This window comes from Amblyomma americanum, chromosome 1 (genome assembly GCF_052857255.1).
Source record: "Amblyomma americanum isolate KBUSLIRL-KWMA chromosome 1, ASM5285725v1, whole genome shotgun sequence".
In the NCBI taxonomy this organism is placed as follows: domain Eukaryota; kingdom Metazoa; phylum Arthropoda; class Arachnida; order Ixodida; family Ixodidae; genus Amblyomma; species Amblyomma americanum.
The window spans coordinates 127,388,532-127,414,874 of record NC_135497.1 but is presented as its reverse complement, the minus strand read 5'-3'; the positions used below and the strand labels follow the sequence as shown (position 1 = coordinate 127,414,874).

At 46.5% G+C, this 26,343-nt stretch overlaps 1 pseudogene; it reads left to right on the top strand.

The window, feature by feature from the left end:
• The first annotated feature begins 3,606 nt into the window (after positions 1–3,606).
• On the top strand, positions 3,607–26,065 carry LOC144113616 (CLIP-associating protein 2-like; annotated as a pseudogene).
• Positions 26,066–26,343: the final 278 nt, after the last annotated feature.

Below are 26,343 nucleotides of genomic sequence, written 5' to 3'. Positions count from 1 at the left end.
CCCAAAAGAGAAGCCAAGAAAGCACCTTCCTACTTAACGTGTACAGCCCGCCAAGCCAGAGGAAAGCCAATTTCAGCTACCTGCTAGGCAAAGCAGAAGAAGCAGCAGGCAAGAACGGTATCGTTATTCTGGGGGACTTTAATGCCTGGCATAAAAGTTGGGGCTACGTTCGGGAAACCCCGAAAGGCAGGGATCTAGCCAGGGAAGCTGATCGTAGAAGGCTCACCCTCATCACTGACCACACCCAACCCACGCGAGTGGGGAACAGCATCAACCGAGATTCGTGCCCAGACTTATCATTTGTCAAAGGGGTAAGGCACGCAAGATGGGAAAACGACGGCGAAACTCTAGGCAGTGACCACTGCATCCTGCGCATCCATATAGAAACCCTCCCGATCAGGCGACAACATGGCCAGGCTAGACTGACAAACTGGGAAGCCTATAGGAAATCCAGGGCACAGCATGAAGACGCTGAGATCACCGACATAGAAGGCTGGGTCGCAAGAATCAAGACAGACTGGCGAAAACTAACCCGAAAGGTCGCCCTCACTACCAACACACCCGAGGTGGACAAACATCTCTTACACATTTGGGACGCCAGACGGGGCCTACTAAAAAAGGTGGAAAAGGCAAAAGCATAATAGGCGGCTCAAGCGTAAGATCGCTGAGGTCACCAGACAAGCTGAAGAATATGCGACGGAACTCTCGAGGCGCGACTGGAACCAAAAGTGCAACGAACTTCAGGGGACTCTAGGTTGGGCCAAGACATGGGCCTTGCTAAGGGCTCTCATAGACTCAACCACCACAAAATCCGAAACCCGTAAGACGACCCAAAGGATCGCGCACCAGTTCTAAGGCACTGACGAGGAAATGCTACAGTACATCAAGCAGCGTTACATCGGCAATGCAACATACGCCGACAGCAGCATGGCATACACGGGCGAAACGAATCCCGCTCTGGACGAACCCCTTACCATAGAAGAAGTCAGACACGCTGTGATGTCCGCCACAAAGAACACAACACCAGGGAGGGATGGCATCACCGATGCCATGATAAGGAATCTGGATGACAATTCAATCAAAAGACTCACGGAGTTCATCAATAAACACTGGGAACAGGGGACCCTCCCGGACGACTGGAGACATGCGGAAATAGTAATGATTCCGAAGTCCGGAAAGACTCCAAACCTGGACAATCTTAGACCTATTTCCTTAACATCATGCTTGGGAAAAGTGTACGAGAGAGTTGTGCATCACAGGTTGCAGACCCACCTTGAGGACAACGAACTCATGCTGCACACTATGTTTGGAGTTCGAAAATACCTATCGACACAGGACGTTCTCCTGCAGATCAAGGAGGAGGTGCTTACTTCCGTTCCAAAATATGGAGAAAACATCTTGCTCGCTCTCGATCTTCAAGCGGCCTTCGACAACGTCAGTCACAGGGCTGTGCTGGAGGGGCTCAGCAAACTGGGTTGTGGGCAGAGAATATTCAACTATGTGAAAGCCTTTCTGACTAACCGAACCGCTACCATTGGAATAGGAGGCATCAGGACTGACACCTTCAACACCCCAGAAAAAGGAACACCACAAGGCTCTGTGCTATCACCTATGCTTTTTAATATTGCAATGATTGGTTTAGCAAGGGCGCTCGAAGAAATTGAAGAAATCAGGCATGCCATCTACGCAGATGATATCACAATCTGGGTGTCAAGGGGATCCTTAGGCGAAAAACAAGAGCTTCTTCAGCGAGCGGCAGACACGGTCAACGCATACGCCCGACACTGTGGACTTGCATGCTTCCCTGAAAAATCCGAGGTGCTCAGAGTCTACAGAAAAGGGTATGACCTGCAAAACTCCATAGATATCTACATAGGGGAAACGAAGGTTCCAGAAGTATCGAAAGTTAGGATCCTCGGCATGTGGGTCCAAAGCAACCGTCGTATTGATCACACGATCAGACAGCTAGCAAATACCACAGCACAGATCACCAGGATGATTGCAAGAATTTCCAACAGAAGAGGAGGTATGAAGGAGGAAGACACATGTAGGCTAGTACAGGCCCTCGTGCTCAGTGGGATCTTATATGGCGTCCCCTACCAAACACCGCTCGAGCAAGAAAAGGAGCAGTTGGAGGCAATTCTTAGAAAAGCATACAAATGCACTCTCGGACTGCCGGTCAGCACTTCGACGGAGAAATTCCTTAAACTGGGCATAAACAACACAGTACAAGAACATATCGAGGCCCACCTTATCGCGCAGAAAACAAGACTGATGCTGTCCGCAACAGGCAGAAACACGCTGCGGTTGCTGGGCATGAGGGACGCTTTGAAAGAAATCAATAGCACAGCGAGCGTTCCAAATGAAATCAGGAGGATCATTGAGATCACTCCGATTCCAAAAAACATGCATCCAGATATACATAAGGCGAGAAGAAAGGCAAGATCTGAATTCCATGAAAGAAGCTTCGCCGGGGCAAAAGACGTATTATATGTTGACGCAACAACATACAGACACCGATATGGCTCGGTAGCCAGCGTGGTGGATCACCAGCTCAGGGAAATCAACTGCGCTTCGATAAAAACCAACAACATACTCGAGGCTGAGGAAGCAGCAATTGCACTCGCCATCACCCAGCAGAGTGACGAGCCCCATGCACACATCATTACAGGCTAGCAAGAGGCGTGCAGAAGATACAGCAGTGGACGCATATCCACTGCAGCCATTCACATACTCAAGGCGAGGACAATCACTTTTACGAGATGCTTCATCACGTGGACACCAGGCCATGAGGCTGTCAAAGGGAACCAATGTGCGGACGCCAATGCCCGAGCATACGCCAACCGGGAGGCGCGCACCGAAGGGGAACTGGACGCAGTCACTAGACGGTATGGAGCCATCTTAGAACACCAACGAGCCCTACGGAGGACCTACCCGCCTCCCCACAAAGACCTTAGTAAACAGCAGTCGGTTGCCTGGAGACAACTACAGACTAATACATACCCCAATCTGAGTTTAGTCAGCAAAATCTATCCATCCACTTATGAAAACAAACGCCCGCTATGCGGTGAACACGCAACGCTTTACCACGTTACATGGGCCTGTCAGAAAATGCAGGCAGCGCCGATAAACAACACACCTACACCGGAGCAGTGGGAGGCTGCGCTGTCCAGCTCGAAGCCTGAAGAGGAGCTCAAGCTGATCGACAGGGCTCGCAAGACTGCAAAGGCCGCTGGGGCCCTGGACTGAGGGCTCCACCTACGCTGCGAGAAATAACCCTTATACAATAAAGTTTTTTATTCATTCATTCGGTGCTAATAGTGGCGCATGCGCAGTTGTGACTAGGGAGCGAGAGAGAAAGAAAGAGTGGGCGGCGGCCACCTGCGCCGTGCGTGACGTCACCCGTGCTCCGACACACGCCGACTCGCGCGAAGCGCGGTGTTGATTCACGTAGTGAAGCTTTTCGCTTCAATACACATCGACATCTTTAAATAATGAGTTGTCTAAATTAGACTGCGCAGGTGCATAGATGCAAAGAATTTTCAGGCGAAGTGCGTTAAACGTGCAGTTGAACGCCAGCTCGCGTCCAAGCGCATCGTAGGTAACATGATGGTCTCGCAGGAGTATGCGGTTGAAAACAAGAACGCCAACGCCGCTAGAACGCGTGCTGTTCGTACGAAAAGAAAGAATGGATGCCAAACCTACGCATAAATTCCAACTGCGTGTACGCCAAGTCTGCAGCCGTAAGGTTACCGCTGATAAATCTGTTCTGTGCCGCATGTGTTACCTCATTATTTTGTAGTGAGCGCTACAAGATTGAAAGGCTGAGTTGGCACCGAGTTCTTTTATCTTAGCCTGGCTACTAGAAAATAATTTTTGACGCCATCGGCAGCAGTGCACTTCATGTCTTGCATCAAATTGCTAATAAGAATTCGCCTACAGCACACGGGCGCCTTAGCGTTTTGTCTCCAGTGTACATTAAAGATTCCCCAGCTGGTCGAAATTATTCCGCAGCCTCCACTACGGCAGCTCTTTCTTCACTCAGTGCCTCCTTTATCCCTTTCCTTACGGCGCGGTGCAGGAGTCGGCCGATATGTGAGACAGATATTACTCGATTTCCCTTCACCAAAAACCAATTTTCGACTCGGAACCCGGTTTTTGGTGAAGGGAAATCGAGTAATATCTGTCTCACATATCGGCCGACTCCTGCACCGCGCCGTAAGGAAAGGGATAAACCAATTTTCGACTCGGAACCCGCCCCGCCGCGGTGGCTCAGTGGTTAGGGCGCTCGACTACTGATCCGGAGTTCCCGGGTTCGAACCCGACCGCGGCGGCTGCGTTTTTATGGAGGAAAAACGCTAAAGCGCCCGTGTGCTGTGCGATGTCAGTGCACGTTAAAGATCCCCAGGTGGTCCAAATTATTCCGGAGCCCTCAACTACGGCACCCCTTTCTTCCTTTCTTCTTTCACTCCCTCCTTCACCCCTTCCCTTACGGCGCGGTTCAGGTGTCCAACGATACATGAGACAGATACTGCGCCATTTCCTTTCCCCCAAAAACCAATTATAATTATATAACTCGGAACCCCGCCACGGTGACTCAGTGCGTGGGGCGCTCGGCTACTGATCCGGAGTTCCCGGGTTCGAACCCGACCGCGGCGGCTGCGTTTTTATGGAGGCAAAACGATAAGGCACCCTTGTACTGTGCGATGTCAGTGCACGCTAAAGATCCCCAGGTGGTCGAAATTATTCCGGAGCCCTCCCCCACGGCACCTCTTTCTTCCTTTTTTTTTCTTTCACTCCCTCCTTTATCCCTTCCCTTACGGCGCGGTTCCGGTGTTCAACGATATAAGAGAGATACTGCGCGATTTCCTTTCCCCAAAAAGCAAATATCTATAAACGTTGGCTACCGCCATTGTCAGCAGCAAAAAAAGATGGGCTTCTACCGCACGAGGTGGATTGAGGGTTGCTTGACGGCGGAACTTATCTCTGATCCATCAAGGCAACGGTTTGGTCGAAGACCCTTCTCCCAAGCATCTCACCCTAGATGAGCCGAGCACCATGGCGGGGAAATCTTAAAACCGGTGGGTACCCGGCGGCACTTGGAATCGAACGCAGCACCTCCCGAATGGGAGACGGATGCTCTGCCACAAGGTCGTTCTTCGGTGCTATGATCTTCGCCAAAAGGCTGAGAAATGAAAAGCCGAAAGATGGTCGTTCGGCAGCTTACAAAGTCAAGCTGTCATGTTTTTTCCTGAACACAGTTATGGCTCAGGCTGATTGTACCATTCTACATGTTTTTTCCTCATTCATTGAGACGCTCAATAAGCTTTAGGATGCGATAAATTATGAAGAGGAATGAAATATTTGTGTGAAATGTTTCTTTTCATCACTGCATTTTGTGGAAACATGTTTGTATTGTAATTTTAAATGTTTTATAATTTGAACATGGGAGAGGTCTTTGCCCTGCAGTGGGTGTAGTCAGGCTGATGATGATGATGAATGCAGTAGTTCAGTTGACTTTCAGTAATGCAAGCTCTTAAGGGGGCCAAAAATTTGGTGTGAAATGCGTACTGAAGGGAGCCCTTTTAATACGCTATGTTGACAGAACCAAAGTTGCAGTAGTGGCAGACAGTGCCATTCACTCTGGGCCGCAGGTGTATTGGTGTCCATTGCATTGTGGAAATTTCTGCCATCTGAAGGTTGATGCATATTGCCCCACACCGCATCACATGCATATTGATGCACCACATGCATATTGACGGGCTGAAGTGTTTGTTTTTGTCTTTTTCCCAAAAACCCAGGTGTTTACGCTCTTCCTGGAGGCCTTGGGCGAGCTGATTCATGTCCACAGTGCGTACTTGCATGGCTGGCTTTATATTCTACTGACTCGTCTTTTCATCAAGACGGGAACCGATCTTTTGAGCTCATTGCAGACGAAGATTCAGAAGATCATCTCCATCATTAGGTAATGACTGTCAACCCATCTAAAATTACGTGCTTGCGATTCTTGATAGCTTGTTTGTTTTAAATCAAGGCTGGAGAGGTCTGCACATCAGCAGTTTCGCGTAAGGCCTTTCAGGGAACAGGGCAGTAGAGAAAAACTGTTCTTGAGCTATTTCTCATTTTCTCATCCTCTGTTCAGCATAGACGCAAGTCAAATTATGCAGGTGCAACTGTGCAAGTCAGACTAGGCAAACTATGCGCAGTGCTTGCTGCTTCTCTCTACAGTACAGTCAGTTCCATTTCTGCGTGCCTGGAATGCTGAATACAATTTTTGTAAGCTATAATGGGCCATGGTAGTTAACTTTGGAGTGCCTGTGTTGGAATAGCTAGTGAAGCAACATCTTCAGAGCTAATTAGTAGTGTTGTATATGTTCTCTGTGTGGAAACTACATTTCTTTACATTTACTGTCGTTGGTGTTCTGTAGTTTTTTTTCTAGCTCTACTTCAATTTTTCTTTGTAGTAACAGTAGTGATACAAAAACTAAATTTCATTCTGCTTGCATGGGACTGAATTGTTGAACCAAACAACATTTTCAGCATCTGCTACCACACAAATTGATGTGTTGTGCAGTGTATAGAGCTTATACGGGAGGCAGTATTAGGAGCTCCGTCACTTGTTTAGGGCATTATGTTATGCCATGGAGTCAATATGATCGCCTTCCTCAATGATGCAAGACTGCAGAGCGATAACCACGGGGCAAGACCTAGCAGACTTAAAACAGCCGAACTGATGCGTGAAAGTATGAATTGTTCAGGAGTGCGTTGTGCTGTGTCGTATTGTGCCACCTTATTTGAGCGTTTTGTGATCTTTATACGTTTATCTTCACTGCCTGCAGGGACTGTTTTCCTCATGCTGACCAGTTTCAAGCGGTAGCGAGGTACATTACTGACCCGACACAAACTCCAAACATCAAGGTCGGCTCCATTTGTTCTTCATTGTTCATTATTTCTGCTTGCTGAATTCAAATGAATATGTTCATTTCTAACATTGCTTCCAAATAAGCTTTCTCTTTTACCCGTTCTTTACATTAACGGGGTGCTGCAGAAACTAGGCCATGTTTGCATGAATGTGAACCAACATCTGTCACTTGGACATCTTGGCCGGTACAGCAAAACCTTATTCATACCATCCCAGTTCATACCATTTCTCGGCTCATAATCTCAGTATCATGGGCAATAAAGAGCTCCCATATGGCTGCACTATTTTTCTTCCGATTAATGCGTTCCCAGATAATGCGATTTTTCGGCTACTACGGTTTTAAAAATTTCCACAAATCCAAGTCGTATTATAGGATTATAATCAACTGAACATGTGCAAAAAAAGAAAGTGGTCTGAACCTGGGGCCCACAACTGAGCTGGAATGCAGCGACGGGAACCCGCCATGGTGGTTTCTCTGCAGGGCCTTTGTGCAAAGGGTCAAAACATGAAAATATAAGAGTAGGAATGTACCAACGGGGCTTTACTGTATTTGAAACAGTGCTACAAATGTAACGCAACATCTTTTAATTCCTTGTTCAGTGCATAGTGAGCTCAACTACCATGCACCTGAGCTTTGTGAAAAGCCAGTGTCTCGGATTATTTTTGTGGAGTATGCAGGCGCACATGTATCATTGAAGTTGATGGTGTTATCAGACCACACGTCACAAATGAGATAACTTAGCATTGCCCTTCAATACCTTTGTCAGTCAGTCGAAAATGTGAGCTGGTATAGCACACCTCATAGTTTACGGCATGCACAAATTTTTGTCAAATCTGAGCGTGAAAGTTGCCTATCACGTGACAGGGTGACAGTCATACATATTTATTCATGGTGAATGACCAACTGGGGTTGAGTCACTTATAAGCATGTAGTATATTTTAACTTGCAGTTCTGAGTATGTACTTCAGCATGCCTGATTCTGCTTCTGACCTTTCTGCAGGTTAAGATTACCATTCTGCGATACCTCATGTCTCTGCTTCAAGCAATGGACCCTGGGGATATGCTGGTCAACACTCCAGAAACACAGGCCATGGTTGCAAAAATCTCTTCGTGGATCCGTGACCAGAAGAGCCCTGAACTCAAAAGGGTCAGTCTAGCTGCCGCTAAATGCCACTTTAAGTCACCCATGCAAATATTTGTGGAGGACATTGTTGCTGTTGATGGCGTGTTATTAGTGTGTTAGCATTAGAAGAATCGGTGCAAGCAGGAATGGCAAGCAGTCTGTTAATATCTAGTGGCAGGTGGCCCACCTGCCCCATTGGGCTATGAACGAACTTAGTATACTACCTGTACAAACTTAGTATACAGTAGACTCTCGTTAAGGGGAGACCCTGGTCTTAATGAAGTCAAGTAATGAAGGTGCAGTCTTCTTAGACTATTTTTTGTTGTTGCTCGCTGTCAATGGAAGCCTTTGCACATGTTTCCATATTACTGTATTATGTGCATGTCATAAATGCAGCAGCAAGCAAGAGTAATTCTTTTAACGGGCTAATGGTATTTGAGTGTTAAACTTTGTCTGTGTGAACCTTGCTGTGTTTTCAGATTATCGCAGTGCATTTGCCAAATAATTGTAAAAGTTGTATTCTTGACGTTTGTGTTGCACAGCACTCCCAAGAAGTGATCGTGCCCATTTTCAAACTGAGGCCAGCAGAACTGCACGGGTTACTCAGCACGCTTGACCCAGAGACCCAGGTGAATTGCTTTTCACTTCACTGCAAATGCTCTCTCTCTCTATGAGCAGTAGCTCTGCTGAACATCGCCTCTTTCTTGGTTATTACTTGAACCTTTCTGCTGATGTGGTGTTTGGGGGGAACATTTCTACTGATGTGGTGTTTGGGGGTGAGGGTATGCACAAGCATACTCGTGTGCATTCTGTTGGGGTACTCTGTTTTTTAAATGCTCCCGGCACACTGTTGCAGGCTTGTGGAAATTTTGCCTTTAACGCAAATAACTCTAGATGCTAGGGTGGAGTGGGTGCGTCAATTGTAAGTTTGTGCCACTAGCTGTGCTGAAAGTAATTGCACTCACTAACCTGTATCACTAGGCATGTACTGTGTGTAAGGTGACTTTGTCTGGGGTGAAACTTGGGCCAGGCTTTCTGCTTGTTCCTTTTGCGCATTATCTCTTGTTAACTCCCTTGTCCACAGGCACTCACTATGGGCCTTATTCAGACCTCCATGCGTGGACGCAGTGAAGATGGTGAGCTGCGAACAACCAGTCCCATCACATCGTCTCTCCTTTCGTCTATCAGCTGTACACCAAAGTATGCAGAGCCTAAGAAACTGCCTGCATGAGGCCATCTAGGCAAATGCACTTGCTTGTTTTAGTGATGTTTGAAATGAATTTTTTGTTAGCTCATTGGCAGCAATGGTTGTAGAATACTGTGGTGTTGAGCTGTGACAAAAAAAGTAATGCTTCAAACTTCAGCAGTGGCATAGTGGTTTGAGCATTCTTATCTCATGTGGGAGGTGCAGGGTTTGATCCCTATTGCTGCCAGGTACCCACCAATGATCGTGTATACGAGCTTTCTTGTAGCGTGATGCTTGGCTTACCTGGACTTATCTTGGAAAATGGATCTCTGACGTCACCTCGTGCAAATGAAAATACCTCGTGCTAAAGTGCTCTTTGACCAAGGCTGCCTTTGTGTTATTAAAATTAATCATCACCAAGCTGTGCGCTTCAACAGGAAGTTTTGTTATCAAACGACTTTCATTAACTATTAAGGTTCGGCAGTTTCGGTAAAGCTTCAGCAGAAATTCTGGGCATAGTTTAAGAATTGATGCTAGAAAAGTAGTGCCAGAATAAGCAAATGCCCAGGCAAATCTAAAAACTGCACTGCCACCACAGCAGTAGCTTTTAGCCTTGGGGATGTGAGGCCATGGTCTCTCTGTGATCACTGGCCTTCATGTTTGTTATGCAAAGGTTCTGTTAGATTGAGACAAATGTACCTTCTTGCGGTTGATTAGCCGAGGAAGAAGAGGCAGCGGGAGCCGATCGAGCACGCCACTGCAGCGGTCGCTGGAAGAGGAAGAGGACAACACCGAGAACATGAACCCTGACGAGGTGTACAGCTCTCTGCTGCGCTGAACCACAGCCCAGATCCATCGGCTGGCTCTGGACCCTGTTCGGGGTGGGGTTGGCATGGACCTGGACTCCAGCTCCTCAGGCAGCAGTGCAGAGCTGCTGCTCCCACCACTGGGCAGTGGAGGCCTAAGGGAACAGCTGGCTCCTCAGAACTGGGAAGAACCCTGCAGCTATGGGCAGCAGCAGCGCCTGACCGGCAGCCGCGAGGCTTCGCCTGTCAAGCGCATGGGCAGCAGCGAATACGTGAGTGCACCTGTCTTGCCCAGTTGTTAGTGACACATGACATATCTTGTGGCCATAGACACTGCATCATAGAACATGTAGCAGTATTTTTTATTTGTTCATCATTTGCAACATCCATGTGCATCGATACAGCTTCATGCAAGAGTTCTCTTGTCAGCTTCTTGTGGTGACTTTTTTGCTAATCAATCCAAAACACCCTTCCATTTTCTCTGAGTGAGAATTAGGGGTGCACAAATATTCAAAGCTTGACAAGCAAATCTAATATGTTTGTTATTTAATCCGTATTCATATTATTTGCTTCAAACTTGACCTTCTTATAATATGGGCCTTTCTTTAGTCCTTTGATGTCCCAATTTAACCTTAATGTTATGTTTATTTGCCAGTAATTCATCAGTTCATGGATTTCATTTTATTGCTCATTTTGCTTGACCACATTACCGGTTGCACACTGTGTTGCTGTCGGATCAAGCAGTGTACATTTCTGTGCACGTCATGTTTTTTTGTTTACCGTATAGAGCCAGCACAGTTTTGTTTATCTTGGTTGCAAAGACCAGACATTGTTTTGAAAAAAAAACCTTTGCCTATTTATCTTTCTGCGAAATTTGTTTTCATACAGAGCAGATATGCAATGTTCCAATGTTCAGGAGCATTTTTTCCTCATAGTCTTATTTGAATCATACCCGAGAATTAATACTTGCACACCCCTAGTGAGAACACTAGTTTCTCTGCTTAATATGATGCAAGATTGCGTTTTCAATTGGATTCAAAAGACAGGCTTGATGTCACTCATGGTTTTGGAATCGTCATCAGCTAGCTTGAGCCCTTGAAAGGGCACTGCAGGATTTGGTGCTTTCTTTTTTTACATTAAGCTTCTTTCTATTGTGAGAGATTGCATTTCTGCTTTTTTAAGCTTGAAGTGCTGTTGTGTAATTTTTTTCTAACTGTATTCATGACTCATTTCTTGCTTGTGAGCGGTGAATTTTATTTTTGCAGGATGGAGAGACTGGTCTTCCTAAGATCAGGAGAACGTCTCTAGATGGTGGTGTTGGCAAAAATGGTAAATCTATGCAGGTGTTCATGCACTTTTTTTTTGTCTTGAGATTCATTCTGACTTTGCCAGTACTGCACTGTTGCATTTTCTTGTGTTACTTTTGGCCTGTCCATTCATCTCCATGTGATGCTTGATATGAAAAAACTGTTTCTTATTACCTTGTTTTCAGAACAAGACACCCTCAACAACATTTTTGCCATCCTTCAAAACCCGAACAGCAGGTATGTCTCATCATTAAGCGAAGAAAGGCAGAAAGCTTCTTCATTAAAATACCTTGAGGTTCTCACTGTTAGCATTTATTATGCGGCTAAATTTTATAGCTTTGCTTTTGGTGATCATTGTACCTCGACACCTTTCAGCCATGCAGGGGTATCGAGGTTGGCAGGTTCTGTGCCAGGAAAATCTTGACATCTCAGTTATCTTGACATCTCACTGGCCATTCCAGGACGGAGCATCGCAAACAAGCATTATCGGAGCTCATGCCCCTCACCGAGGATGGCTCACCAGAGCTCTGGGATGAGAACTTCAGAAATGTTCTGCGTTGCCTCGTGGAAAACCTTGAAGAGCAAGTGGTAAGAGCATTGGCTGTGCCCAGTGGTTGTGGCTGCTCGCGTACAGTCGAGCCCACACATAACGGCCCCACTTAAGACGAACTTTCGCTTATAACGAAAAAGACCTGCGCCACCGTCAAAATATACATTATTTCAATGGCACAAAATCACACGTATAACGAACGTCATTAACCCCTGCTGATCGATTACAGCGAACGGACGGCACAAACCTGGCGCCGCGACGCGAGATAACCTTGCCTCCGACCCCTTTGTGCGCCCAGCGCGCGGTATGTTTCCCCGAGCCCAGTCGCAGGCGAACTGCCCACCCCAGGTCTCCTCGATTTGGCTGCACTTTCCGCACTAGTTCACAAAAGTGCCGTGTCAGTGTAGTGCCAGTTCCTGCGGCGCGAGTGTAGCCCGACACTAGTGCTGTAGGTGCAGCGGCCAAATCGAGTGCAAAAGTGCAGAAACTTTCGTCTGCTGCGGCCATGTACGTGTTGGTGTTTGTCGCGTGTTTTCACATATGCGCGAGATTGTGCTAGCTGCATTGCACGCTGTGTATTTGCTCCAAATGGCACATCTCGTGGAGCGGCTATGAACTTTGTTAATTCCAAAAGTGGTGAAGAATTTGACACCGTTCTTTCCGTTGCGTTGTTTAAAGGGGCGCAGGCCGGTCGACCGTCACTGATTCAACGGGTACTTCGAAGAGGCAACAATTAATTAGACAGGTTATTCAGACTACCGCTCGAGACGATCTTTTACATCCATACGCGTGATTCAGGCTGCTTCCGTCCAATCGAAAAGTGACTACAGTTGTCCGCCAAGAGTTGCCTGATCTATATTTGAACTCAATCGCCTTCACTTTCGGCGGACGGTGACGGCGACGTGACTGTCAGAGGCTAAGTGGCAGGCGAAGGTGTGGGCTGACGGCGACCTCAAGCCCAGTCGCTGTCGTAAGTAAGCGGAGGTACTGATGTCGCAGCGAGCCACAAACGTTGCGATCGCCCACGTATTATAAAACATCTCGCAATCTGCCTCTTATGGAAGCGCTCCATCGTGCTGCGTCTATAATATTAATTGCACACAAAAGAGAAATGGTGTAAGCAACTTGCGAGGCTGGACAGAAAGATGCGAACCCATACGCAGTACGTACTTCCGTACGTGCGCCATGCCAGCCAGTCGCTTACGCGCGTACACAGACACGCGCACACGCGCGCGCTTACACACACGTATACGCACAGTCATTTCAGCTGTTTGGTGAGGGCCCGGCGCAGATGCCGCGTCTTACACGGGTACGCGGCCGTCTCAAACATGGTCTCAACGCCGCTCACAAAACAAGCGGCCGCGGAGCCGTCTGCTACGGAGCGCGAAAAGCATCTTGCACTACTTGCACGAGAAGAGAACTCGCCGGGAGGCTAGTGCAGCAGTGCAGAAGAACTCGTGCAGCACGAGGCCAAATCGAGTGTCGAAGTGCAGGTGGCACTAGCTGCACTGTCAAATCGAGTGCGAGAGTGTCGCACTTCCTGAACTGGTGCAGAAAGTGCAGCCAAATCGAGGAGACCTCCCACTTCGTGCCGCTCTCAAGCGAGCTACCCTTTCCCCGCCAACGCGCCATTTCAAGATCGCCCTCCTGCCCCTCCGCGCAACTTCACTCCCCTCTCACTCTTTTGCAAATCCATGCGTGGCCTCTGCGATCAAGCGTGCTGCCGCCGGCGCTGATCTCAGAGGTCACGCTTCGTGAAGTAAGCCTTCCGTGGGAGCCAGGAGGTGGCTGCACTGACGCTCACGGACACCCCTCATTGGTCTCTCTGCTGGCGCTGTACGTCTGTATCTTTAGCTTGAGTGCCACTTGTGCACGTTACACGTCTAGCTCGTCGCGTGCTTTTGTCACTTTTGTTGCGGTGCAGACGTTTCGTTGGCTTCGATCAAATCTCGGGGCTCTGGTTATAATTCGGGATGGCGGACGGGAACACCGTGCCCATTTCCATTGTATTCATCGGTCGAGATGATGAAAATGGCCTGGGCGGAGGTGACGGCCACTTGCATGCGGAACTGGTTCCCCCAAGGCCGGTTTCGTTGCCACAGTGTCTGATGCCCAGCCTAATGCTTCGGACAATGACCAGCCGGTCGGCGATTTGTGGCAGCGCGTCGTCAACTCCGACATGGGGGCTCATGACATTGGTTGGAATGATTTTATTTCTATTGATGACAACGCCGACTCCGCGGAACCGTGCACGGACCAGGGCATTTTCTCTGAAGTGTGGGACGAGAGTGACGTGGAGGAATCAGATGAGGATGAAACTTTGGAGCCAGCGCCCATAAGCGCGCCTGTAACAAAGGGCTATAGAGAGAGCCTCAGACAACTTGTCTATGCCAAGGGCCTCGGTGAAGAGCACGCTTCTGCTATAAATAAACTGGAAACCTCCCTCGTGGGATCTGCGCTGCAAAAGCAGACGTCCATCACGGACTTCTTCGCAAAGAAAAAATTTTGTTTTGACGCGCAACTCTCTTTAAAGCTGTGGTCCACTTACTACGAACTTCGGGATATAACGAACGGATGCCACATGATGCCCATGTTCGTTATAAGCGGGCTCAACTGTATGATTTGTGTGCAGGATTTATTCATCATGTGAATGTGCTGGATTGTGGAGTCGGAAAAAGGACACAATTTTTTGCATTGCCGTGAGCACTGCTTTAGACTATTGAGTTCTCGTGCCATAATTGATGATCCAATGAAACAGGAAACAAGATGGCTGGGAATTAGCAGTTGGAATGGTAGTAGTCAGTCTTGCACATTGTATGTGCAACGAATAGGTTCGAAGCTCTGTTTCTGAAGAGTCTAATGTGAGGTTCACAAAGGGGAAAATTAAATACGGGACACGCTAGCACACACTTCCAGCTGTTTATTCATACGAGCAAGTCTCGTATTTATACACTTCACAAATAGGGTGACATGACTCCTGAAAGCCAGGAACCTAACTACGCATTATGATATGGTTACTCCCGTGGTGAAGCAAAAAAAAAAGTTAGACGTGCAAATTCTAGTTCTTCAAACTAAGCATGGAAGGTCAGCATCACGTAAGCTAAAGAAAAGAGTGGGGGAGAGGGTGAAGGCATCATAGCAGAAGCAATGTCATGCATTCATATCAAAGGCAGAGTCAAAGTGTAGCTAGAACTGCTATAGCTTAATTGATAGCGCACATTGCTTGAGATGTGGAGACCATGGGTTGGGATCTTTCCAGCGGCATCTGGTTGTTTTTTATGCCACTTTGTGTGCAATTATCTTTCACTTTGAGAAATAATAACTGCCAGTGATCAACAATACAGAAAAAATACCTTTATGCTTTCCTTGGTTTCATATATCTTTAATCTGCACCAAACACTTACTTTCTATGTCAGAATGTACTTTTGGCTGCTCCCAATGCTGCTCCAAAGTAAAACTATTCCTCTGGGTAAAACTTAAGGGGGAAAGGTGGTCTTAGAAAAAAACATTTTTGCTAATGAAGTCACAATAATGAAAGTTTCAAGACAGATGTATTTTTGCGTGCCGATTCTAAATATGTAACTTAATTTGATGCAAAACAAGTCCTTGTGCACTTGTATAATATGTTATGTAACTTTTTGCTGGGATGTTTCAATAAATGTTGCTGCAGGAAGCTTGCTTAGAGCACATGCCATTGGCTTGTCTTGACATCAAATTATGCAGTAAGGTCAAAATTATTATCCTGCGTATCATAGAAGTTGAGTTGTAGGGTTTTGAATTTGCCACTTCACAAACGGGATGATTCGTGATTTCAAAATTCTATAACTCTTCTATAACAGGCAGGATGATAATTTTTCCCTTATTGCATAACTTGATGTTAAGAGAAACCAATGGCATGCAATTTAACAAGTTCTTTGCGGCAGAATTCCTTTTACACTTTTGGCAAAATGTTACATAACATAATGCATAAGACCACAAGGACTTGTTGTACATAAAATTAAATTATACGTTTGGAATCAGCATGCAAAAATACATGTTCTCTGAAGATTTTATAACTCTGACTTCATTAATCAAAATTTATTTCTAAGGCCCTCTTCCCCCCTTAAGACTGACTGCAGGCTATTGCCGCATCTTGTTGTCACGCCAGGCTTTCTGCAAATTTGGTACAGCAATGAAGCATATAATAATTAGTAATGTCGAAATTACTGAAGATATTTCGAATAAATTTTGTGTTTATGCATTTAGTGGACTAATTAGCATGCCAAATTTCAAAATTGACAATCTTCTCTATTCGCCCCATGTGTTCAAATGTTCACATAATCCTACTTCACCCCCCCCCCCCTCTTTTTTTATATAGCTACAACATGCATTTCTAGCGGATGCACAGCCTCCTTGCTTTGAAAAACTAGCTTTTCGACGTGTCCTCTTGTGCTTTGTTTGAGGAACTTTGGGGTGATGTTCTTTCTGAAGCCTGTAAATATGTGACTTGCTGGTTCGAATTTACAGCTGGCAGTGTGAACTGTGCGTCTTATACCTTGTGATGTTTGTTTCCTTCACTCCCTTCACATTGGGAACGTGCACCAACTTGCCCAGCAGCCTGTCATTCGAATTATGTGACTACATCGCCTCTGGACGTGCTGCTGTATGCTGCGTCCATTGTGCTCTTTGCAGGTCCCTGTAAAAGTGGCTGCTCTGCGAGCATTGGCAGAGTTGCTGAAAAGGCAGCCTCAGCACTTCCACAACTATGCTGAGCTCACCTTGATCAAGATCTTTGGAACACTGAAGCAACCAGAGAAAGAGGTTTGTTTGGACAACGACTACAATTCTTGAACACAGTGGTGCATGAGACCACCACTTCAGTACAAGCGCAACTTCAGTGCTTGAGTACAGTTCAGAGCATGACCTTGCGGCCGTGCAAGCCACAGGCCAAGTTTAAAACAATCGAGTTTTGTTACAAAGTCTCCCAATGAGTTCATTGGGCAGCAAGAAAACTTGTCATAACTGATATTCCAGGGTACACAAGCTCGAGTTAACGAGGCCTCACTATGTGTCATGTGAAGAGTTTATGTAACATCCAGTGTAAAGTTAAAGTAGCTGCGTGCATCTTAGCTGATGGATGGAAAAAGCTTGCCTTTTTATTTGTGGCAAGTCTCCAGTGCTGCTTACTGGCTACTCTCACAATGTGATGCTCAAGGCCAGGTCTTTGAGACATAAAAAGATCTGCACAAATTACGCGTGCTCGAGGCAGGACTTGAGAGAGTCTGCATGTCCCATCAGTGCCAAATGAAATGCAAACAGGATAAAAAATTACTTTCTGGAGAAAAAAAATAATCCTGTTAACACTTGCGCAGTAGCCTTCATGCCATCGAAGTGACAATCTACTGTGCTAATGTTCAGATTTGCTCATTTAAATCCTTCTTGTTTTGCTATTGCCGTTTAAGTTGTCTTGTTTATATTTTATTTGATGCCAACAGTACATACAGTTCGCATGAACTTTTCTATAGCTCAAAGAATGCACTAACTAGCCCGGCAACACATTGCAGTCAGTGTGTTGCAGTTTTATTGTGCACTTACTGTGCCTGTGCACAGGTGTGTCGTGCTGCTGAGATGTGCTACATGGAGGCTGCTGCCGCACTGCCTCCCGAGCAGACAATGCGCTTGCTGCACTCGCTCATTGGGGAGTCGGATGACCGAGATGTAGTCATTGCTGCCATCAAGGTCATGTCCAGGGTGAGTTCTGCACTTCCAGTTCCGTGGGTGACCACACAGTTGCTGTCATTGTAATGGCCCCTGTCACGTAGCAAATTCAGTGTCGTGTTCAACTAATGCCGTTTCTGTTCCAGGTTCACTTTTCCAAAAATCGACTTTTTCGCGATTTTTCGGTTTTCAAGGGCCGCGTCCCCCCCTTAAAGGGATTATGCAATGAATAAAAAGTCGCTTGTAAATGTTTTCAGTGCTTAGAAATGATGCTAACAAGCATCATGAATTCACACCAAGAATGAGTCTTCGGAACTGAGCCGGCAATTTATTATGAATTTTTAAAAACCGTGTTTTTTAAAATTCGCGGGCCGATTGGTGTGCCCGTAGTGACCGATTTTGAGACTAAAATCGTGAAAAAAGACGTCACTGTACCCCAGGCCATCACATGCTCTCATTCGCTGGAGCCACGGCAACCACGACGTCACGGGCACACTTCCGGTAGCCGTGAAAATCGTCTGCTCGTGCCGTCGCGCGACCCTCTCGGGCAAGCGCGAGCCAGGGCATTGCCTTCGCGCATATGGTTTCAATTTTCCTCTGCCGCCTCCTTCTGTCGGGTGTTCCGGAGCCACTCGCTGTGGCTCGCCGAGTCGCTACTGTCATCGCTGGCGTTCAGCCGGTACGGCGTGAACGCATAGGGCTCGATGCCCATCGCGGCCATAAGAGCGAGCAGTCGCGCCTTGAGGTCCGGGTCCATTATTGCGAACTACAACAGACGACAAGCAAAGAAACCCGACGCGCGCCGCAATCGCGCCGCCGACGCTGCTGCTGGGGTGCTAGGAGCGACAACCGGAAGTTGCAAAAGGAACGTCAGCGGATGTCGTATTCATGGGCGGGGCCCAGTCCCGGAGCTCCTTTCTTTATATTTGTCTGGTGCCCCGCATGTACAAGTTGAGGGGGGGAGAGGAGGAGCGTAATTTTTAATCGTCTATATCTTCGGTGTTATTGATGCTAGCTTAAAAATTCTTCCGTTGGGATGACGAGTGATGAAATGCCTATCTGTCGTCTGCTTTACGTAATCTCAATTATTTATTGCATAGTCCCTTTAAGTGCCACTTTTAGTGCTGACAGCCTCCTTCCTCTCTGCTTGCCACCCTGTCAAGCCTCCTCTTATCATACACATAGCACTGTTCCAGTCACTGTTCCAGGCACTCTTTATCTATAAAGTTCGCTATCAGCTTTAAATTTAGCACGGCCGACAGCAGCGGGCATTCTGTTCGACGACCGCCAAGCACGCTTGTTGCTGCGCTGCCGCCGAGTGATTCATTCCATTGTGAGTGCAAGTCAGCCCCACATAAAGTTCTGTTTAGACGTCATCTTCGCTGTCGTTCAGCTCCTCGGATTGCAGTAACCACTTCATGACACTATGCGAGGTCACAAATTACGCGTGTAGATATGGTAGTAATTGACTGGGCCGATCCGATAGTAGCCATACTCTTATCATGTACTGTGCTGGGTGCTAGGAGAAAGGCCAGGAAAGTGGGGGACATTCTTGTTTGTATTTGTGCAGCCTTTTAGCGGCATGTTGCTTTTTTGATTTAAGTTAAGAAAAGGAAGTGAGCAAGAGCAGTTTACCTATGTGCTAAGAATTTGTGTGCAAAGCCTCCGCCACAGCTGTGGCAGGTGCCTTCTGTGCACGAGTCTTTACATTGACGTTTGTTTATGCCTGCCAACATCTCTTTAGCAGTTGAACTGAAAATGCCATATGTTTGGTTTGTTGTGTCGCTTGTGCTAAGAGCAGACAACTGCTAGTCAATTTTTCTCAACACCTTATGTGTTCTGCGTCTCTCATTTCAGCTTGGGGAGGTACATCCAAAGAGGATAATTGTGGATCTTCTGCCTCAGATGACGCCAGTTTTGCTGAAGGTAATTGTTGAAAACATTCATCTGTTTTTGTGGCTCTGTATGCTGTCTGATCGTTATGAGCTGTACCCTCTGTCAGACACGGTTAACTAGACCAGGGGTTCTCAAACCGGGTGTTGCAGAACCAAGCGGTTCCTTGGAGCGCTCTGTGGGATTCACCAAGCACCCAAGTCCATACTTGCCTCACCCCAACCTTTCCTTTACCCACTTTTTGGGACTAATCACACTGCAATTGTTGATAGCATAGTCATCATTAATGGGGGACAGGAGTTTTGGAACTTTTCCTTTATTTTTGGACTTAATGCAATGAAAATGCATTGTCTTAATCAGTTTTTATGCTGGTTTCAAATATGTAACTACTTTTATGATATGTCAATTATTTTCAACATATTAGGCATGTTCACTCCTTTGTTTGCAGAAACAATATAAAAAAAACTGATCAGTAAACCATTTTATTAACATGTGGCTAGATAGCATACAGTACAAGGAAAATAACGTAGGAAGTGCTTTTTTTTATTAAAGTAAGGGAATACGTCTACGTAGTGTAGGTAGGAGCCACTGATCCGAATCATGAGAGGGAAATAACTAGAAGAATAAGAATGGAACGGAGTGCGTATGGCACTGTCTCTCAGATCATGAATGGCAATTTACCAGTATCCCTCAAGAGAAAAGTATACAACAGCTGTAGTATCTTACCGCTACTCATCTATGGGCAGAAACGTGGAGGCTAACAAAAGGATTTCAGCTTGTATTGAGGACGAGTGAGCTATGGAACGAAAAATGATACATGTAACGTTAAGAGACGGGAAGAGGGCAGATTGGATCAGGGAACAAACGTTGGTTACTGACATCCTAGTCAAAATCAAAAGGAAAAAGTGGGCTTGGGCAGGGCATGTTATGCAAAGGCAAGATAACCGCTGGAGTGGATTCCAAGAGATGGCAAGCGTAGCAGGGGGCGGCAGAAAGTTAGATAGGCGGATGAGATTAAAAAGTTTGCGGGGTTATAGTATGTGCAGGCGGCAAAGGACAGTGTTAATTAGAGAGGGACATGGGAGAGGCCTTCACCCTGCAGTGGGCGCAGTCAGGCTGATGGTGATGATGCGGCCTTGGTCATTCTCTGCTTAATGTTTATATAGATCTTGCGGAGCCCTCATACCACTCCTGGCACCGTGGTGCAGCGGTTAAGCGATGCACCACTGCACTGCAATGGCAGGCGCTGTCACCGGTGGGGCTTGTGCGACCCAGATTGCTCTTGCCAAGTATCCTCTAGCGACTATTCATTAATTTAACTGCCACCCCCCATGGTTTGCTCACAATCCGGTAGGTAGGTTGTGATAACATTCGCTCACGGTCAGTGACACTGACGACACTGGATTTCCTGCGACACAAGCTCCTTAACGCTCTCGCGTTAAAAGTGCAGCCCTTACATGCATGCATACGGTAATTACTTATGTGCTCGTACTTCGATGTTATCACCCAGTGACTAAGACAATCACAAGAGAAGGCCACAAGCATTCTGCAGTGGTTTATTATCTGCAGAAGTAGCTGTTTTGTCTACGTGACACATTATGGTGTCCCTGAAAACAGTGCATGCTTTCTACTGGAGGCGCGTGTTTTCTCGCATTTGTGCTCGCATTGCATTGGGAAATGAACTTGCCTCATATCCCGCCATAAATTCGCCTAGCAACTAAGTTGGAGGCAGAGGCGGCATTCGTCTGCAGTCAGCACTGCACCAAAAACGTATGACACAGTGTAGTAGCAAGGATTGAAGCCTTGTGGCACACTAGGAGAGGCTTTCTTATTAGTTGCATTGCAACATGCAGGTTATGCAAACTGCTGGCTGACTGCCCTTTTCCAAAGTTTTGAGTTTCTTGGTTGGAGCGGCACGAGCAGGAAAGCCCACCGCACGCAGCGCAACATGCAAGATTCATACGTTGTGCGGCCCGCCATACTCAGTGCAGGCAAATGTCCACACGCTCACGCCCTTGCCCTGGCCAATAGGTTGGAGGCCCTTTACGCAATACTTGCATTTGAGGAGACCTTCACTGATCTCTTGCAGTTAGCCGGCCCACTAAGTATTAGTTGAAGTTGTAATGCCCTGATTGTGCCTTTGTCTCCTTCGAGCACGCACACACACACAGTTTGCGAGCGATGGTATTGTATCTGCGGAGTTGCAGATAACTGCCACTATTTGTTAATATGTTAATTACGAGCGAAAGTGGTGGTCAAAATTTTTAGATAACGTCATTTATTACTGAATGTTCTATACCTGATGTCTGTTACAAGAGGGGTGTGCTTAATGGGAGAGAGGGCAGCCAACCTAGTATGTGAAACGTTTTATTTCCCGATTGTTCATTACAGCTGTGCCTATTAGCGGGGTTCAACTGTATTATTATTCAATTTGTTCTGTCGAATTTTTACTCTTTTTCTTCATTTTCATTCCTCTCTCCTCTCAATTACAGGCGTACGATCACAATGAAAGTTCTGTTCGGAAGGCGGCAGTATTCTGCATGGTGACGCTGCATGGCGTGGTTGGCTCTGAATTGATGAGGCCACACTTGGCTTCCCTTACGGGAGGCAAGGTAGGCTCGGAGCTCTTCTGTTCCTGGATTTTTTCAAGATCAGCTAAATTAACGTTACACAGCTTTAGGCTCTCTTGATGTGATAGTGTTGTTTCTGTTTTAAGAATGGACTGTGTCTCTGCCTTTGGAGCATCTACTGTGTTTACCTGAATGTCGCTGACAATGAATGTAGTAACATGACAGATAAGACTGCAATATACTGAAAGTCAATACACTAGAAGTTTTATGAACGTTTGTGAATAGAAGTAGCTCGGAAATTGGAATTTCTATCTCCAGTCTTCATAGAACGGTAGCCAAGGTATTCCTCAGCCACCTTCGAGCTTTAACGAAATTTGTTACCACCGTTACTGTGCAAAGGTTTCACGCGTCCCTTTATCAAGAGAACCACAGAAAAGATTCTCAGAGAAGGCCAGTGCAAAGATAAGTGCGGAGTCTCGCCATGCTATCACTACGTCAACCATGTGCCTTGTAGGACTTGTAAACGCTCTCAGTTGCCCAACCGAGCAATGGGGCATGCCTCCCAAATGTTGCTAGTGATTGTCCTTGGCAGCATTTATGGAACCTGTCAAAAAATTGTGCGGCTTCTTGCAGAGTTTCATGCGGCTGAAAAATGTGTCAAATACTGAGGAAAGCACAAAGAAAGCCTTAACATGTGTAGTAGCAGCAGCAAGCTTTCCATGCACCTGCAGAGTATTACTGCTGTTAACATACAATATCGACAAAAATGCAGGCGTTGAGTGTCTGTAAAACTTGAATAGAACATAGTGAAGGCTTTTAGATCTCACATGTTCTAATGAGCATTCCTCAGAACATTGGTGCCGTAAGGTTTCTTCGATTTGGCTGCACTCGCTGCACTAGTTCTGTGGAGTTACGCGGCAGTGCCGACAGTGTGCAGCGTCAGTTCAAGTGCAGCTTCGGAGTGGCTGCTTCCAAAACGAATGGTCGAGTGCAGGCCTGGTCATCTGCTAGCCTTGGTGTCGCTACCAAATTACAGCCATCTGTGTGCGAGCGACATCAAAGCGTGCCAGAATCCCAAACCACGTTTAGTATTTCTCAAGCAGGAAATCTCAAGGAAGGGTCGCCATTAACCAGCCCCAGGAAATAGTCATTTCATAAAAAAAAGAGTGTCATTGCATGTATACACGCAGACGATTTACGAATATGCGCTGAAATGCCGCCCATGAGGCTCGACTTGACTGCTTAGGTTTACGATTATGACGCCATGAACAGTTCTTCACCTCGTTTGAAGAAAGAACTGCCACCGTTTCATTTAGAGACTACTGTCATATCTTCGCTTCTCCTACCTACACATGGGCGCCGCCATATTGCTGCACTGCAGCTGCACTTCCACTTCGGAGAGTGCAAGCCAGCCAAGAACCCGTGCTGCACTAGTCTGGCACTTTTGCAAAACAAAGACTGAAGTGCAGCAGGCACACACTGCACTGGCAAAATGAATGCGGCACTCCTTCAACTGCTGCAGGAAGTGCAGCCAAATCAGAGAGACCTCTAGTGTGCTATTTCCAGTGACAAGTTTCTCGCCATGCTGCTGCTGCTTTGATATATGTGATGCGCTATGCCAGTCACTTTACTTGAGTGTTAATGGCTTGGAGCTTCCATTGTGTGACCAACAGAACTTTTCTTTTTTGCTTCCTTTTCTTTTTCGCTTCCCAAAGTTAGAGGTTGAACTTTAGAATGGCATAACCTTCACAGCTGTCTGTACACAAGATTCAGTTATGGTAGGGAGTGACTTTTTACTTCTACTATCAGTAGAAAGAAAATTGTTACGTTTGGATAAAAAGGCTAAATGTTAATTTTTCTAGTAGCATTGCATACTGTTATGATGGTGCATACTAAGCTCCTTAGGTGTGCAAGAACATCTGTGCAGGCCTGGCTGTTAGCTAAGATATTCATAGGCAGAGGGTTTTTTTTGGGGGGGTGGGGGGTGGGGGGGCAGACAAGTGTCATTTTGGAAGCAATTTGGGCATCGACATGCATTACAACCTTCGATAAAATAAGCAGACCATTCCATCACCACCTCCTTGAAATCTTCACTGCATCTATTCGTCTCCTGCGCAAAATTCAGTTTAACATCCTTTATACATTGGCTAGAGCGTATCTGTACTGTTGGCGGTTCACACCTTGATGTTCCAATTGCCCAGAGCACTGTCAGTCTTTCTTACTGTCGCCTTGAATGCCCATTAGCCATAGTCGCCACATTACCCGTACCAGCCACTCCTTCGTGGAGTGTGTTTTGCTTGCCTCAAACCAGTTGTGAAACCAGCTGGCCCTCGTGAGGCAAGCCCGCTTCCATCATAATAGCTAACACACTAGCTGCCTCCGGACTTGGCGTATTACACAGAGAAAATTGATGGCACTAGGAAATAAAGCAGCCACAAATATAATGCGACGGAGGAGTTTTGAGGACTCACAAAAAAGAAAAAAATTCTATTATACCAAAGTAGAAGCTTAGAACAGCGCGAACAGGACACCGACAAAGAAGGAAACGAAGAAGACGAAGAATTTACTATTAGTATAACTAAATCACAGGCTGTTCAAACAAACTACAGCTGAGGCCCCGAGGACTTGAAAAAAAATCTGCAACGGATATGTCTATATTATTTGAGAGGCAACACTTCAGAAATAAGCACAACATCATCAGCCACAGCAAAGGCTCCGACGTGGTAACGCACACAGTTTTTGACGCAGTAGCGGCCACAGTCATCGCCGTGCCACTGCTGCTATGCCAGTCTTATGTCCTATACCCGTTCACCCTTCTTTCCATTCCCTGTTCCACTCCACTCTTTCAGTGACTAGTCTTTCTTTTAACAGCCTATGCCGGCTTCTTTCAGTGTTCACAGCCAGCCTCTACTTTTCTTGTGCATGCTGTGTGGCCTTAGGGTCAACCAAAAGCTTGCTTCCCCTTGCAGCTCTCGAGTGCAGTGGTGAAGGATACTGTAGCTATCTTAAGGAGCAGCAAGGAAAAAGTTTGCGTTATATTCGTACCTTGGTTCTGAATATAACGCAAGATGCATTCTGAAAGCGACAAATTTGTAAAAAAAAATCTTGCCTTGTATTCGTGTAAATTCAGTATGTTTTTTTTTTCAAATTAAGGGGGATAAGTGCTAACTTTTGGGCAGCGTTTGAATGGTAGGAGCCCAGACCCTGGTTTATTTGACCTGTCCTGTTAATCTGTTCTTTATCAGTAGTAAAGGCCTGCTTTCTTTTCCTTCTCTCTTGCCGCAGTTGAAGCTTCTCAACTTTTATATCCAGAGAGCACAGGGCAACAGGAGCGGAAGCACCCCAGGCTCCCCTTCGAACACGGCGTCTTCCTCAAGCAATCCCTGATGACATGAAACATCGCCTAACAAATCCACGCTCCCCGCTTTACTGGTTAACTACCACGGCTGTGACCCTGTGCTGAGCATCACTTGCTCTTTCGGTGGAAATGTCCATGGCCTCAGGCACCTACTTTTTTTTTTCTTCTTTATTAGACTCCAGCATGTGTTCTGTCTTTGCTGCAGTGCGCGTCTTCATGGCATGCCTGCGAGAGAGCAGTGCTCCACCTCCACGTGAACACATTGACTGCTTTCAGGGATTTCATTGTTGCCCTTTGTGTGTGCATGCATGCTTGTACCTTCATCACGCTCCCAGCGCCTGTGAAAGCTCGCTGGCCGGTAACAGGAGTATTGATTTGCACAAGTGGGACGACGATCCAGACTGGCGACGACCACTCGCAACAAAAGTACATGCTTGTATGTTAGATGTGTTCCAGCTGATTATGCTTGCACTCTTGCTTTCCCTTATTGACTGAGGTGTTAAAAAGAGCAAGATATTGTCATTTCTTCAAAAGAGATATCTGCTCCTTTCCTGGTTAACAAGTTTTGCAATCTTGGACAGTGAGTCACATGGGTCTGCTGCATGGCAAAGACAGGTCTGATAACATTGTGTTCATGCTGACTATGTGACAAGTAGCCTTGTATGCTGGGCTCAGTTCTCTTTTTAGCACTTTTCACGTAACAAGCAACATTGTTAGCAGAGCTGCTACAGTGCTGATTTTTTTTATTGTTGCCTTTTCAAGGTAGCTAGCTGTACAGGGAGACCTGTGGCTGCTGCTGCTTAGTGTCCTAGTGCTAGTTTTGTGCCAGTAACCTAGGTGCCTAGTGCCTGTGGCTGAGTGCTAATGCTGGTACCATACATTCAGTCTGCAGGGTGGCCTGTGTAACATTGAACATGCTTTAGAACTACG